The sequence below is a fragment of the Meleagris gallopavo genome, chromosome 2 (assembly GCF_000146605.3).
Source record: "Meleagris gallopavo isolate NT-WF06-2002-E0010 breed Aviagen turkey brand Nicholas breeding stock chromosome 2, Turkey_5.1, whole genome shotgun sequence".
NCBI lineage: Eukaryota > Metazoa > Chordata > Aves > Galliformes > Phasianidae > Meleagris > Meleagris gallopavo.
This window is the reverse complement of record NC_015012.2, coordinates 101845073-101860979: the sequence shown is the minus strand read 5'-3', so window position 1 is coordinate 101860979 and position 15907 is coordinate 101845073.

The following is a 15907-nucleotide window of genomic DNA, read 5'->3' as shown; positions in this document are numbered from 1 at the left end:
TTTTTTTTTTAATAATAATACTGACTCTATGAGCTTTATGAGCTATATAAGCTCTGTGACCATTTGAAAGAGAAGCATCTGACTGTGTGGTCATACCAAGGCAATGTTTCAACTAAACCTGAACTAAACCTGGAAAATCTGTTTTGATAGAAGTCCACAAACTTATAAAATCTACTGAAGTCTTTGATGTCATTACACACCCACAGCTGTTCAGAGTGCTAACTGTATAGGAAAGAAATTTTTTTGTAAAATATGTTTACTTTTGTTGGGTAACAAGCTAAACATGAGTCAGAAATATGGCCTTGCAGCAGTAAAGGTCAGTTCTGTACTGGGACTTCAAGCACACAAGCAGCTTGAAGGAAGTGATTTTTCTTTCTCTTTGACACTTATGAAATAACTGGAGTATCATGTCCATTTTTGGTCTATTAGTACAGGAAACGTATTGGAATACTGGATTGTGCCCAGCAGGGCCAGCACCAAACAGACTAAGGAGATGAAGTAGTAGGTGGATTAATGAGAAAAGGCTCATGGAGGTGAGTTTGTTCACCATGCTTCAAGGTTTAAAGAAGCATTTACTGCTGCTTCCAAAATCTAATTGTTACAGATGAGATGGATTCAGATGCTTTCCAAAAGCACATCAGAAGGACAAGAGGCAATGATCATACCTTGAAAATTAGAAAAATTCTGATGAAATATAGAGGCTTTTTTTTTTTCTACCATGAAGGTAGTCAAACACTCACATAGTTGCTCAGATAGGCATCTCAGTCTTTGGAGATACTAAAAATTTAGTTGTGCAAAGCCCCAAACAAGGGGCTCTATATAACAAAATAAGTCTCACTTTGAGCTTGGAATTAGATCATATGAACTCCAAAGGGTCCTTTCAAATTATTCTTTGAGTTTCTTATTCTGTTATACTTACAGTCATTAAGTGCCCTGAAGCTGGAGAAAAACTATGATTCTGGTGATATAAATTTCTGAAATCTTTCTCAGGAAAAAGTGTAACAAAAAAGAGATGAAATGCAAGACCTTCCCCAGTAGAAGAGAAAACTGCTAAACTTAAAGGCGACAAGAATGTAAACTGTATATGAAAGCAGAAAATATTGTATATACTGCCAATGAATAAATCCGTAGGAATTTCAAACATCATTTATGTTACCCACCAAGATTTATAGCAGAATGTGAAGGGGTAAATAACATTACATTTTTAAATGAGGAATTCAAATGAATGACTAGCGAAATAATCTATATATTCTTAAAAGAGTTTGAGTACTGAAATATTGGACTATCTCAAGTGGTAAGGAGATGTGCAGGTACAGATAGTGTCCTGGTTTCAGCTGGAACATAGTTTTCCTCTTACTGTCAGGTACGATGCTATGTTTTGGCTTTAGGAGAAAAACAATGCTGAAAATACACAGACATTTTAGTTGTTGCTGAGCAGTGCTGTACACAGACAAGGATATTTCAGTTTTTGGTATTCTTGTACTACTCTGCCAGCGAGGAGGCTGGGGATGCACAAGGACCGGGCAGGGGAAAGAACCAGGGCAGCACACAAAAACTGGCCAAAAGGATATTCTATACTTTATGACATCATCTGAAAAAAAATATATGAAATGGTTAGAAGTTGGTTGAAGGTGGTAGTTGCTGCTTAGGGACTGGCTGGATATTGCATTGATGGTAAGCAGCTGCGTTCTGCATCACTTGTTTTGTGAACATATATATGTATATGTATAATTATCATTACTATTATTTCTTTCTTCTTTTTCTGTTTTAGTAAATAATTTTTGTCCCGACCTAAAAGTCCTACTTTTTGCTCCTATTCTCTCCCTTCTCCTACTGGGAGTAGGAGGAGTGAGAGAAAGACTGTGTGGTGCTAAGCTGCTTGCCAGGTTAAACTACAACAGTCATGCTGAAAAAGATCACCAGTCTTTTCAGACAATGTAGAAAGCAAGGAAGTGTCTTCTGATGCAGAACTTATTTTGATCATTCAGAAACAGTGGTAACAAAATAACTGTCAGCACTGCTACAAAAGGACATCCTTGGTGCACCAAAATAAACTTATTCAGTGCGCATGTCTTAAATTCTGATGTTTAGACATGCTATGTGATGAAATGAGTCTAATCATCATCAGCTGCTGCTGCATACCAAACTCAGATTGCTCTCTGTGGAAAAGCACTCTAGAGCCTTTTTGGCCTTCAAGAAGTTCAAGTGTTCTTGATAGATAGTCATTCCTTGTTGAACACCTCTGTGTCTAACACTTTCTTGTACATCTGGTTTCCTTAGCTAATATTTTTGACAAGCTGTCTTCTTTCCACTTGCTATTCCAGAAGAGCAAGGTAATGATACCGGATGTTAACTGAAAGGCAGAGGGATTTCAGCGAAACACTGACTGGCTTCCAGAATGAATTACAGTTCCAGAACTGTAGAGTTTACAAGGCTTCCATTGTTAGCCACAGTCTTAGGGATCAGAGATTTCACTCTGAGAAATGCTATCAAGAAGGACATTACCATCTACTAAAATGCACTAAAAAGGAAGTTTTATATTTGCTCTTATGGACATAGTTCTTATGCAATTCCATGTGCAATCTGCTCTTTGCCAAAGCAGAATCTTTGTATTGTTTGACAGTGTAAGTAAATCTTCTCAATAACTGTCCTCTTCCAACGTATTAGCAGGGAGGCCTGAATGAGTAGGAGTGAAATACTTTCAGTATTTCTTATCTCAGTATGCCCCATATAAAATTTACACTTTATCAATGAAATTAAAGACCAGGAATTAGTTTGTAAATGTCATCATTTTACCATTTTGCCTTACAGCAATCAAGAAAAGAAGGCACAAGTCTCTCATAAATAAACAAGGCATAATTGCCAATTTTGCACATTTTTAGTACAAATAGCTCATTCACTGTCTGCAAAATTTCCCTTTGATACGATTTATTTATTTTCAAATGATCTTTTATGTTTTTTGCTTTGGGGGAAGCTCAGAGTATCATACTGCTGTGGTTTAACACAGATAGGCAGCTAAGTACCACATAGCTGCTCTTTCACTCCCCTTCTTTTGCAGGATGGAGGATGGAAGAAACTGAGATGGAGGGGAAAAAAAAAAACGATTAGTGATTATTCAGAAAGACAAATGCTTTCACAGGAATCTCCCCTCAACTTTTAATATTCAGCATGATATCAAATGGCATGGGATATCCCTTTGGTCAGTTTAAATCAGCTGTCCTGGCAATGTCTCTGTTCCACCTTTAGCCCACTACTAGTCTATTGGCCTAGCTATTGGAGAGTCAGCCTTAATGCTATATCAACACCGTTCAGCAATAGCTGAAACACTGATGCAAGGTCAACACCATTCTATTTACAAGTTCAAAACTCAGGTCTGTATGGACCCTAACCATAACTAGTATGCAGATTATCAATGTGACTCAAAAATGCTAACAGTTTTCTCAAGTGAAGTTAATTTACAGAAACTGAGCCACCATAACCACTAAGATTCCTTCAAAACTATCCATCTTGCCCAGGAACAAGGCTAGCTATCTCAATTTCACAGTTCAGTCCAGAGTCCAGAATACGATCTGATAGCATTTCCCTTTTTCTCGGATCTAGCTTTCTAGCCTGCAAATTGGAACAGAATTTATGCATTTGGCACACAATTTCTGAAGAGAAATTTTGTTATATCAGTCCAGCTAGCTGTTCTTGAATTCAGCAGTATACATTTCCATTCTGTAGATAATTTAGTGCTGGAAAGACTGCCCAGAGAATCTTTGAAATCTCCATCCCAGAAAGTTTTCAAGACCCAACTGGACAAATCCTAACTGACTCATCCTCAAATCAGTATTGGCCTTTATTTGAGGATTACTTGGGCTAGAGACCAGTTCCTGGCTGACTACAGAACAGATACCTTTCAAATGACTGCTTGTGTAAATCCCATTTTGGGATCATTAGGATCAACAGTAATAACATGGAGCACTTATATTATGAAAATGAGAAAAAACATCAATTCTCTCATGGTATTTTTGCTTTAGAGTACTCTATCATTTGCAGTAGATGATGAAAATATGACATGCTTGTTGAAAAGTGAATCTAGGTTCCGGTTGCCAGCTGCCACTATTACCTGAAATCAAAACCTGTATCCACTTTCGACAGACACAAACCAGGTTGGAGAAATGGTGTGAAGATATGTCATGCAATAAAAGAGCCCAAACCCTCACCTACATGAGAATCAAAACCTGGCCTATTAACAACCAGATACAATCAAGATGTTGTCTACCTGGACTTCAGTAAGGTCTTTGATGCTGTCTCCTGTAAGATCCTCATAGACAAGTTGTTGATGTACTGTCTGGAAGGGAAGATAGTAAGGTGGACGGAAAACTGGCTGAATAGCCTGCTGATCACTGATGCAAACTCTAGTTAGATGCCAAGAACTATCTAGCAGGTCAATACTGGTTCCAAACCAGTTTAACAGCATCATTAATGAGCTGAACAATGGGGTAGAGTGCACCCTCAGCAAGTTCAAAGGGGGAGTGGCTGACTTCCCAAAGGACCAACCTGCTTTCCAGAGAGACAAGGAAAGACTAGAGAAGAGGAGTGATAAGAATCTTATGAAGTTGAAATAGGAGAAATGTAAAGTCTTACACACAAGGAGGAACCAGGCACCAGTACATGCTGAGGGCATGCGGCTGGAAAGGAGCTTGGCAGAAAATGGCCCGGGAGTCCTGGTGGAGATCAAGTTGGATATGAGCCAGCAATGTGCCCTTAGTATAAGGAAGGGGAATGGTATCCTGTTGCCAGCAAGTCAAAGGAGGTATACTCTACTCTGCATTGGAGAGGTCTCCCCGGAATCTCCTCTTCTCCAAGCTAAACAAACCCAGTTCCCTCAACCTTTCCTCATAGGAGAGGTTCTCCAGCCCTCTGATCATCTTTGTAGCCCTCCTCTGGACCCGCTCCAAGAGCTCCATGTCCTTCCTGTACTGGGGGCCACAGGCCTGGATGAGGTACTGAGTATCTGAGTAGAGGTGGACAATCACCTCCCTCTCCCTGCTGGCCACCCCTCTTTTAATGCAGCCCAGAACACAGTTGGCCTTCCAGGCTGCAAGCGCACACTGCTGGCTCATATCCAGCTCCTCGTCCACTAGGATCCCCCAGTCCTTCTCTGCAGGGCTGCTCTCAAGGGGTTTTCACTCAGTCTGTAAAAACACCTGGGATTGCCCCAGACTAGGTGCAGCACCCTGTACTTGGCCTTGTCGAACCTAATTAGGTTCACATGGGCCCACTCCTCCAGCTTGTCCAGGTCATTCTGCATGGCTTCCCTTCCTTCCAATGTATCAACTGCATTGCTCAGCTTGGTGTCATCCACAAACTTACTGAGTTTGCACTTGATGCCATCATCTATGTCATTGACGAAGATGTTGAAGAGCACCAGTCCCAAGACCGACCCCTGAGGATCACTGCTTGTGACTGGCCTCCACCCTGACACAGAACCATTGATCACAACATATATATGTGTAAGACAATCCATAAGATTTCCTTAGATTTTCTTCATAAATGTACAGAAATTTCTTCACAGTTAATTTTAAAAGCAATAATAAAATCAATAAGAATAATTAAAAAGGAGGATTTGTTGATAATCTTTGTATTTACTCTTTAACTAAATGAGGCCATAAGACTTCTTTAGGTGTTCTGTGTACTAAGAATTTTGTTCTGTCCAAATTTTGTCTAAATATTTTGTTTCACAGTGGCTTTTGGATAATTTTTCATTTGCTAGATTCTCATTCCACTGGATTAAGATGAAATTGCATAGTAGGCATAAGAGATTTTTCTCACAGCTTGACTTGAAGTACTGGGGATTAAAAAAAAATAATAAAGAAGAAGAAAGAATAAAAACAAAGAATTCAGTATTTTAGCATAAGTGCTGATAGGGTAAAATGCAATGATGAGACATTGTTACTATGGAAAAAAAATTTTTGCCTGTTGTGTGATTAGGTGTTCTTCATCAGGATCAGTGCTGCAGAAATTGTTTGTAAGTTCACATAAGATTTTCCTCTGGAGATTTAAAAATATTTGAGAAACTCAGATGCCAAGGCTTAGGTATATATAATTTTATTATATTGAGCATAAAGTTTTGAAGCAGAATTACTGTGAGTCCAATAAAATAATGAACAAAGCATTGAGTACCTTTTCATGGTCATGCTTTAGAACTGGAATTTGCTTTCTTTCCTGAAATATGTATTACATAACTTTAGTTCACCCAGAATTGAGTGGCTGAGAATGATTTACGTTACCACAGTGTACTATATGGTTTCACTTATAATTATCTGTTTCAGTTGAAGTTATAATCTTATTTTAGATATAAAATTAATTTTAAAAGGAGAACTAACATATTCCAAACATTCCCCTTCAAACATGCATTTCAATGTGGCTGTAGCTTCCCACCCAATGAATTAAATGGAACTGGCATAATTGCAACTCATTTAGAAACATTAACATTGAGATTGGTGATGGTATGCAAGGGATAAACTCACATTATTTGACTGATGACAGAGAGTCCATGGTTGTACACTGGCTGTACAGTAACTTCCTTGATTTCTTTTATCTAACTTCCATTTAATTCTGCTATTTCCACTGTTTCATAACATCTACTCATTCAGATATTCATCAAGGTTAATTACTTGGGAGCAAAACTCTTTTTTAAAAGCAACTCAAGGTAAGATTTTTAAATATACTGAAACAATCAAAATATAAATAGGTTCAAGGAGCTCATTTAGAGAATTAGGCATTTTTTAAAATAATGAAGACCTCACTTGGTGTAACAGTTTGAAAAATTTACAGTTCATACATATGTGAATGTCCAGCAGTAATAATGTGTAGGACTTTCACATACATGTGAGTATACATGTGTGCATATATATATACACACACAACTAAACAAGCATAGAGATACAAACAGATAGCTCATATGGTACATACATACTTAAGACATAATTCTTTAAAGTTTGTTCGATAATTACACAAATTAAAAAAAAAAATCCTTAAGTCAGCACTACTGTCAACAACATGCAGTAAATGGATTTTAAAATTCTGTATTCAGATTTCTGGAACAATTATCACCTCACCTGGGCATTCTAACAAGTTAATCAGTAGCTGACTTGAAATCCTCATCAACACACTATGTAATTTCATTGAGAGTATCTGTTAACTCAGATCAACTCAATTAATCTCTAGTGGAACGAAACAAAGAAACAGATGGCAATGTGTTTTAGTCAACACCAACTTTTTATTCTATATACATTTCTAAATACACTATTCCTAGGCATTAGTCCTAAGGCATTAAGAAATTGCCTTACTTTTAATCTACTTTTTTAAATAGACAGCAATAAAACACACTCATACTCTATTTTGTCAGCAATTATTACAATTTTCCCAAATAAAGCATTTCCCTTGGGCTCAGTTCTGCCTGATTCTTAGTCTGACACTCCCATTTGCTTCTTTGGGAGTGGCATGGGTATGTTGTGCAAGATGTGCCTCCCTGTACTGCATCTCTTTGTGCCCTTGTAACAAAAGACATTTCATATCCGTTGTATTGCATTTGATTAAATAAACTAGAAATGCTAACAACTAAGACACTGCAGTGTCTTCTTCCTCATACAGAAGATTCAAACTGCATGTTAATCTATATAGTCTTAATAGCAGCAAGTGGATTTCACTCTTTTCTCCTGGGCTGGTGATCCAGGTATTTTGGAAAGGTGGCTGAAGCATGAGTACTGACCCTCTTCATAATACTATTTATGCATTTTACATTTAATGACATCACCATTAAAACACATAGAAATAGGGCACAAAGAACAATCATAGAATCATAGAATTATTTGAGTTGGAAGGGACACTTAAAGGTCACTTTGTCCAACTCCCCTGCAATGAACAGGGACACCTACATCTCCTCCATCAGGTGCATGGAGTGCTGTCCAACCTGACCTTGAATGTATACAAGGATGCAGCATCCACCACCTCTCTGGACAACTTGCCCAGTGCTTTACCACCCTTGTTGTAATAAATTTTTTCCTTATATCCCATCTAAATCTCCCCTCCTTTAGTTTGAAACCATTTCTTCTTGTCACAACAGATCCTGCTGAATAGTCTGTCCCCTTCTTTCTTACAGTCTGCCTTTAGATTCTGAAAGGCTCCCCTCAGGTCTCCTCAGAGCCTTCTCTTCTCAAGGCTGAACATCCCCACCTCTTAGCCTGTCCTCATAGGAGAGGTAATCCATTCTTTGGATGGGGTTGAAAGAAGGGTTGAAACCTATTATTTTATATTCCTATTTACATGCCAAAATTATCAGTCAAGAGTCCCTCCTGCTTCTGCTCATCATCTTCACTGCTTGGCTCCAACATGGCAGCAGTTGCATCAGGATAGCTGGGCTGTGACCTCTGCCACAGCTAGTCTATAGCCTTGAATTCATGGCAGCCTTTGAGCTGCTGGGAGACAGATTCAAACATGGACACACTGGGAAAGACATTATATCCAGGTTTCCAACATTTTATTTATGTTCTGCCTACAAGTGTAATTATATAAAAATTTTCGGGCAGAAACCTTCTGTTTCTAATGAATTTGGAGACAACTATAACAGTGTTTAGTGCAACAAATTTTTCCAGTTTGCTGGGTGTGATTTCCGAACAGTTAACTAGCAGATTGGACCCATCAGGTGCGATTAACACATTAAAGTTCAGTTCTGAATTCTGTCTGTTGTAAGGTCTTCAGTAGCTAATGCTTGTAGCTCACTAATTCAATAATTCAGTATCTCAGCTTGGGCAAGCTAAGAAGCAAAATGCAGCTGAATGAAGAAACAAATGGCAATCGGAGGATGCTCAGCATATTAAGCACCTTCAAAATGAGGTGGCAGCTAAGAGAGGGTTATTCTTTGTCAAAATGTTGGCCCTATACTTTACATTAGTGGGCCCTTACACGGCCTATTGTTCTTTACCAGAGTCCTCAGTACACTTTTGCTAGAACCTTCTTCACTTGCAGAGATCCACAGTTCTTAAAAGGCTGAAAGAATAGACAAGATTTAGACACACAGAGAAGGAGTGACATATACCAACAGCATGACCAGCATAGGAGACAAACAGAGCACTTCTATAAATCAGGCTGTGGGAATTGTACTTTTCACCCTGTGGGCAACTGTAGCCAGAAAAACAATACTGAAATATGCACACCTCCACCCAAAGATTTAAGCATCCAGTCTCACTGCTGCAGTTTTTTTTTGCAGATTGTCTCTGCTTTGTTTCTATGAATCCTGTGTTGATTTAGCTGCTGATCTCTCTGTTTTTGATTTATGTATCTCTTGTTCTTTATCCGTTTTTCATCTGTTTGGTCCTCTCTTTACCATCTCACTTTTTTCTCTGACCTCTTCCCTCACCAGCCATTCTTTTTCCTATCAGTATTTTGTGCACTCTTATCTTTGCTTGCTTTCTACTCTATTTTCCTGCTTGCTTTTTCTTTGCATTTCCTTTACTCATTTTTTTGCCTGCTTGTTGGCTTATGAAGAAATACACTGTGGAAAGAATTTATATGTCTATGATATTTCTCTGAAAACACAACTACATTTACAGTAACAGAAGCCAACACTTCAACCTGCAATATCAAATTGTGGGTGGATTTAATTCAATTCAAACTAAATTAATGCATTTAGAGAATGCCATATGTGTGTCAGATACTCTACAGACATGAGAGTATACGCAGTGAAAAATATTACAACTGAAAATTTTCGATTTTATAGATAAATAGATTTAAGCTAGATAACACTTTTTCAGCAGTATAAAGTTGGTGAGATCAGAGTAGGAAAGCTCATAAAGAAGGCAGTTTTAATCCAGTATTTGAAGGAGAAAAGAGATTGTTTGATCTAAGTCAGGATTTTGGAAGTTAAGGCCAGTGTCATAACACTAACATACCTACAGATTCCCATAAGTTGGTATCATACTCATATTTTTATTCTTTCATTATATATTGTGTTCATGAATTGTTTTTGTTATCTATTTCATCACTTGTACTTCACTATAAATGATGGATTTTCTGGCTATATAGATAAGATTTTGTTAAACTTTTGTCTGAAGAACCATTCACAGACTTTGATGAGATTCTCATCAGATTTGCAGTTACTGGATTTGCAGACAACTTCTCTGATGACTCACATCTTATCCTAATTGGGGGAGGAGGGGGAGAGAACCAAGACAAGTTGACTTGAACTGTCCAAAGGAATTTTCCCTGCCATGTGTCAATCTGTGAAAAAAAAAAAAAAAAATGAAAAACTGAGGAGTTGGCTGGAGGGGCAGCCACTGTTTGGTGACTCACTGGGCATTGGTAACTGAGTGGTGAAAAATTGTGTTGTGCATCACTTGCTGTGTAAATACATATATTATTATATACTATTATTATTTTCCTTTTCTATTCCTTTTCTGTCTTAGAAAACAGTTTTTTTCTCAATCCAAGAGTTCTACTTTGTTGCTGTTTTTTTCCCCCCAGTTCTCTCTCTCATCCCATAAGGACAGGAGAAATAAGTGAATGACTGTGTGTAGCTGAGCACAACATAGAATCATGCAATCATAGAATCATAGAATGGCTTGGATTGGAAGGGACCTCAAGGATCATAAAGCATTCAGGGCCATCAACTTCCAGGCTGCCCAGAGCCCCATCAAACCTGGCCTTGAACACCACCAGGGATGGGACATCCACAACCTCTCTGGGCAGCCTTTTCCAACACCTCACTACTCTCATTGGAAAGAACTTCCCCCTGATATCCAAGATAAATCTTCCCCATGCATTCACATATCACCCTGAAACACCATTATGACTATGTTCTGCTATTAAAACACCAGTCTTTCTTTTTTTTTTCTCTCTCTCATTTGATACTAAAAATAGACTTTATGTGTTTTATAATGAAGTCAGGTTAGAAAATAATTTCTTTATAATGCTTAATATCCTGAGCATTGGAGCAATCTTCTTAAATAGAAGATCTGAGATTCATTTTTATCCCTATTTTATCTAATTCAAGAACTAAAAACAAACATTTGTGTCTTTCAAATTATTCATGGAATCACAGAATTTAGGATGAAAAAGAATTTAGGATGTAAAATCATTAAGTCTGTCACTAATGCATGTCCCTAAGCACCACACCTACCTGTCTCAAATGCCTTCATAGATAGCAACGCCATGATTTCCCTGAGCAGCTTGCTCCAATGCCTAACTGCTCCCTCTGTGAAGAAATTCCTCCTGACTGCTACATCTCTGCTGCCACATTCTGAAGCCATTGACTTGGGTCCTTACACCTGCCACCTGAGAGAAAACCAACATCTCATTATTGCAAATCCCTTTTGGTTGTCGCAGGGAGTGATGAAGCCTCCCCTCAGCCTCATTTTCTCAAGACTAAAACACTCAAGTCCCTCAGCTATCCTCTATATAACGCTTGTTTTTTTTGTCCCTACACCAGCTTCAGTGCTCTTCTCTGCACACACTTGAGCAACTCAATGTCCTGCATGCAACAAGGGGCACAAAACTGAGCACAATATTTGAGGTGTCATTTCATCAGTGCTGCATAAAGCGGACCAAGTCCCTAGTCCTGCTAACTACTCTAGTTATAATATAGTCCAGAAGTCCATTAGCCTTCTTAGCCACCTAAGCACATTGATGGCTCATGTTCAGCTGGCTGTTTACCTACACTCCCAGGTCCTTTTCTACCAGGCAGCTTCCCAGTCTCTCTTCCTCAAGCCTAAACATCTCCAAGGAGTCGTTATGATCTGGACCTGTGCTCACTGATTTTGACTGTCAGGCAGTTGGACTTAGCCTATGAATGCAGCCTGTGGAGATCCCTCTGCAGAGAACTCCTATCCTCAAGAAAATCAACACTCCCACCTAACTCTGTGCCATGTGCAAATTTACTGAGAATGGATTCAATGGGTGGACACATTGTTCAGATTCTTTTGACTATATATAGATTCTCTTATTCTACTTCTAAAATTAATAGAATTTTACATTTTTTTTCTAGAGAAAAAGAAAGAAGAGTTCCAGTAAAAACTTGCAACAAAATTAAAATTTGAAATAGTTCAGTAAACAATTGGCAGCAGGGACATGGTTAGTATGCATGGAGAGATGAGTTGTTGGCTGAATTGGGTGATCGTATTGATCTTTTCTAACCTTAATAATTCTATGATTCTGTTATCTGCTTCCTTAACCCGTATGTTCTACCACGACTATCAATAATACAATCCTCATTATAGCTGGTTATGAAATTGAATTTTCATCTAATATGAAATTTCAACATTTAATCTTTTTTTTAATTTTTGAATTTTCAAAACGAGCACTAGTGTGAAACATTTCAGCCAGAAGAAATCTTTGTAAACACTACTTCATATTCATATCAGAATTTAGTGCTGATTTCGTTTTGACCCTCAATTGAAAACTTTTCCAATTCATTCTAACTTTATTCCTAATATTTCCAGAATTTATATTTATCTCCTTAAATTATTGTATCTCTTGATCAAGGCTTTCTTTATTTACCTCCTAACAAATAGTATTTTCTGTTTTCCAACCTTGTAATCTTGCCCAACCCAGTTTCATTAAGTATTCTGGTGGTAAAACTGTTGTCCTTGTTGTTTGATCTGTTCATGTCACCAATTCTTTTTGACCTGTCATTGTTTCTTTCTGCTCATGAAGTTGACAGTCAATGGATGCAGCCCAAAGGACACATTTATATCAGCTTAGAAACTGGCACCCTTTTCCTTTCTCATAAATAATGTAGGTTAATGGAAATATGTATGGTAAATTACTCTTTACCAGACATGCTTTAAAATGAAGCTTGGACAGGGAATCCACTGAGGGGAATGTAAGTAATAATCTTTTTGTTTGTTCTTTTCAAGTACTGTGATATTCAAGATTAAATTCAACACAAAACCAGAATATTACTTAAAACTTGCTTTAAAAAAATTGCGTGATGGCCAGTCCAAGTAAACTTGGATGCTTACTGAATGTAATCTATCTCCTGCACGTGCCAATTTTTTTTGTTGTCAGATAGGTTGTTCTTGATGATCTTCTATTTAATACCTAACAGTGTACTTTTCCTTTGCTCACTCTAAGTGACCTGAGTGGATCATTCTGATATGATCATGTATTGATTTAATTTACATAAAGACCATTGATGCATAATATTTGGAAGCAGTAGTTTGCAAAATTCAAGTATGAATATATATTTTTTAAATACGTAAGTATCAGGATGCATTGATAAACCATCTAACTTTTATAGAGGTTTTTTAAAATACTCCTAAGGAAGAAAATCCTTCTAATCCCTGTAATTTAGCAATTGTCATAGCCATTAAGTAAAGATGCTTATATGTGTTCTAAAAGTGTTTTATTTGGTATGTGTATAGATGCTTAATTCATATCTCTAAGAATAAAGAAATAATGATTTTATTATACAAATAACCTTTTATTGCTTTTTGTAAAAAGTTAATTCCTCATTTTTGTTGTTGAGGGTAGCCATTAATACCTAGCACTATGTTTAGCACTAGCAATGCAGGTATCTGATGGGGATCTTTGACAACTAAAAGTTAGATTGAGACCATTATTTAATCAAACATCTCCCCAGGTGAGCATAAACCACTTCTGAATTTTGCTCACTGATTACATACCACCCTGTTTATTTGGACCAGCAACGATGATTTGCTATTCCATGGGGGATCACTCCTGAATAGTTGATGAACAAATCCAATCAAAGCACTTTGATTAAGTCCTGTCTAATTCTGGAATCTTCTTGAGCAGCTTTGTATTGTTTCTGTGATGTACAAGTGCTATTTTGAAGGTGAGAGAAAGAAAACTGACCAATCCCTTAAAGAAATATTTTTCCCACGTGTAACAATTGTGGAATGACTTATAGATTTTTAATAGATTTTTAAAGACTGTCTGGAGACTTAGTAAAAAGCTTCTATGCCCAGTAGATAACAAAATGCTGTATTAATTTTATTGCCAACCCTTAATTAGAAAGAAAACCATAAAATGCATAAATGGGCACTATATAGAATGATACAGCTTTGTGGAACCATTTCAGCCTCTTCATCACAGAGATTAGAGAAATTAATAAGAGGACATAATTTGTGTAATAGTGTACTGGACAGAAAGTACTCAATACATTTTTATCCCTTTTGAACAAACAATTGTTGCTTAGAGTGCATAGTTCTGTCTTCCCAGGTAAACTCCTCCATCAGAGTTAGTCCCCAACAAGCAAGCCTGTTGTTAAGGCTGTGTCTGCAAATGGATTGTCTATAAACAAACTCAGCATCTGGCAGACATTCCAAGGTGAAAGCCAAACAGATGGCTAATTTAATATAAACTAAGTGACTTTGGATCAGATAAAGCAATTGAATTAACAGCACTTTAAATGAACATATACCACACATTCTCACTATGCCATTATAATAGGCACCTTTTTATATTTTGGAAATCATTGCTAATTGAGGTTTCATATGCTGAATGTTTATATCTGTGAGAAGTATGGTTAAAGATCCCAAGAAAAAATGCAACCAGTTTATAACCTTTGATTCAAATATAATTATTTTCTTCAGAGCTCCTCTGGACTATTGTTGAATCAAGGAATATGAACTTGATGCCATAAAAATCCTTAAATGCATATACAGGAGATGTAAGTCAGCCTTGAGAGTGAAAGTTTGCTTCTTTTTTCTTTCAATATATCTCTAATAAATAGTAATAATATCAATAATAGTAATAAAAATATTTTGACTTATGTATTTTTTCAATTTTACTATTCACACAAGTTCTTTAAATAATATTATTTTGTCTATGGCAAAGGGAAGCAAGACATTTTTCTTATAACTAGGTTGTTTGCTATGTCTTCATTGAAACATTGAAATGGTGAAATAGTTGATATTGAGTAGAACTGTTAATGACAGCCCTAGTTAAATGCTTGAAGTTTCTTTAATCTATTTTTATATATGCATGCAAATTAACTCTTTGTGTATTTTATGACACATTTTCCAAAGCACTGTGTTTCATTTGTAGTAGGTAAAAAGCAGAAGCCATAGAGTTTGTACTGAGAAAAAAGGAAAAAAAAAAAAGAAGGATATATCTGTGAGGAAATGGCTCTTCAGCTTCTTTCCTCAGAGTCACACAACTCTGAAATCACCGCCAAATCCACAGCTGCGTTATGCTCCAGAGTTAGACATAAGATCTGTTAAAGGTTGGTTAAATACTGGTCTGTAGTGCAGTAGTGCTGCATGATGTAAGAAAGAGCTTTTTCTTGGTACTTGAGAATTCTGTGAGCACAGTTTTAGATTCCTGGGCTAATAAACATTTGGTGTTTTTTGGCACTATCGACCTACCCATGTGAACATAAAAAGTGAGTAAATTCATGAATATATTTATAAATTATAAATTATAAAACTCAGATATTAACAGGGAATGCTATTCAGTTTTATATTTTTGCTTTTATATGTCCCCTAACCTCAAACAACTTTTTTTCTTACGTTCCTAAATGACTTTGCCTTACTACTGTTTACTTTCTAAAGAAATTACTTTAAAAACTCATAAAGTAGTAACTCTTTTTTGTCTTTCTTTTCTTTTCTTTTCTTTTCTTTTCTTTTCTTTTCTTTTTCTTTTCTTTTCTTTTCTTTTCTTTTCTTTTCTTTTCTTTTCTTTTCTTTTCTTTCCTTTCCTTTCCTTTCCTTTCCTTTCCTTTTCTTTTCACTTATGACTTAACAACATTTGCTCATGATTGGAAAGCAGAGGAATGTAAAGTTTAATTGAGCATCAAGGTCTATTATCATAATCTGGGATTCCTAATGTAATTTGATACCTCTACTCTACTCTTCTACATTTTAAAGCATAATATCTTCTTCTTTTTACTCTTTTTTTTTTT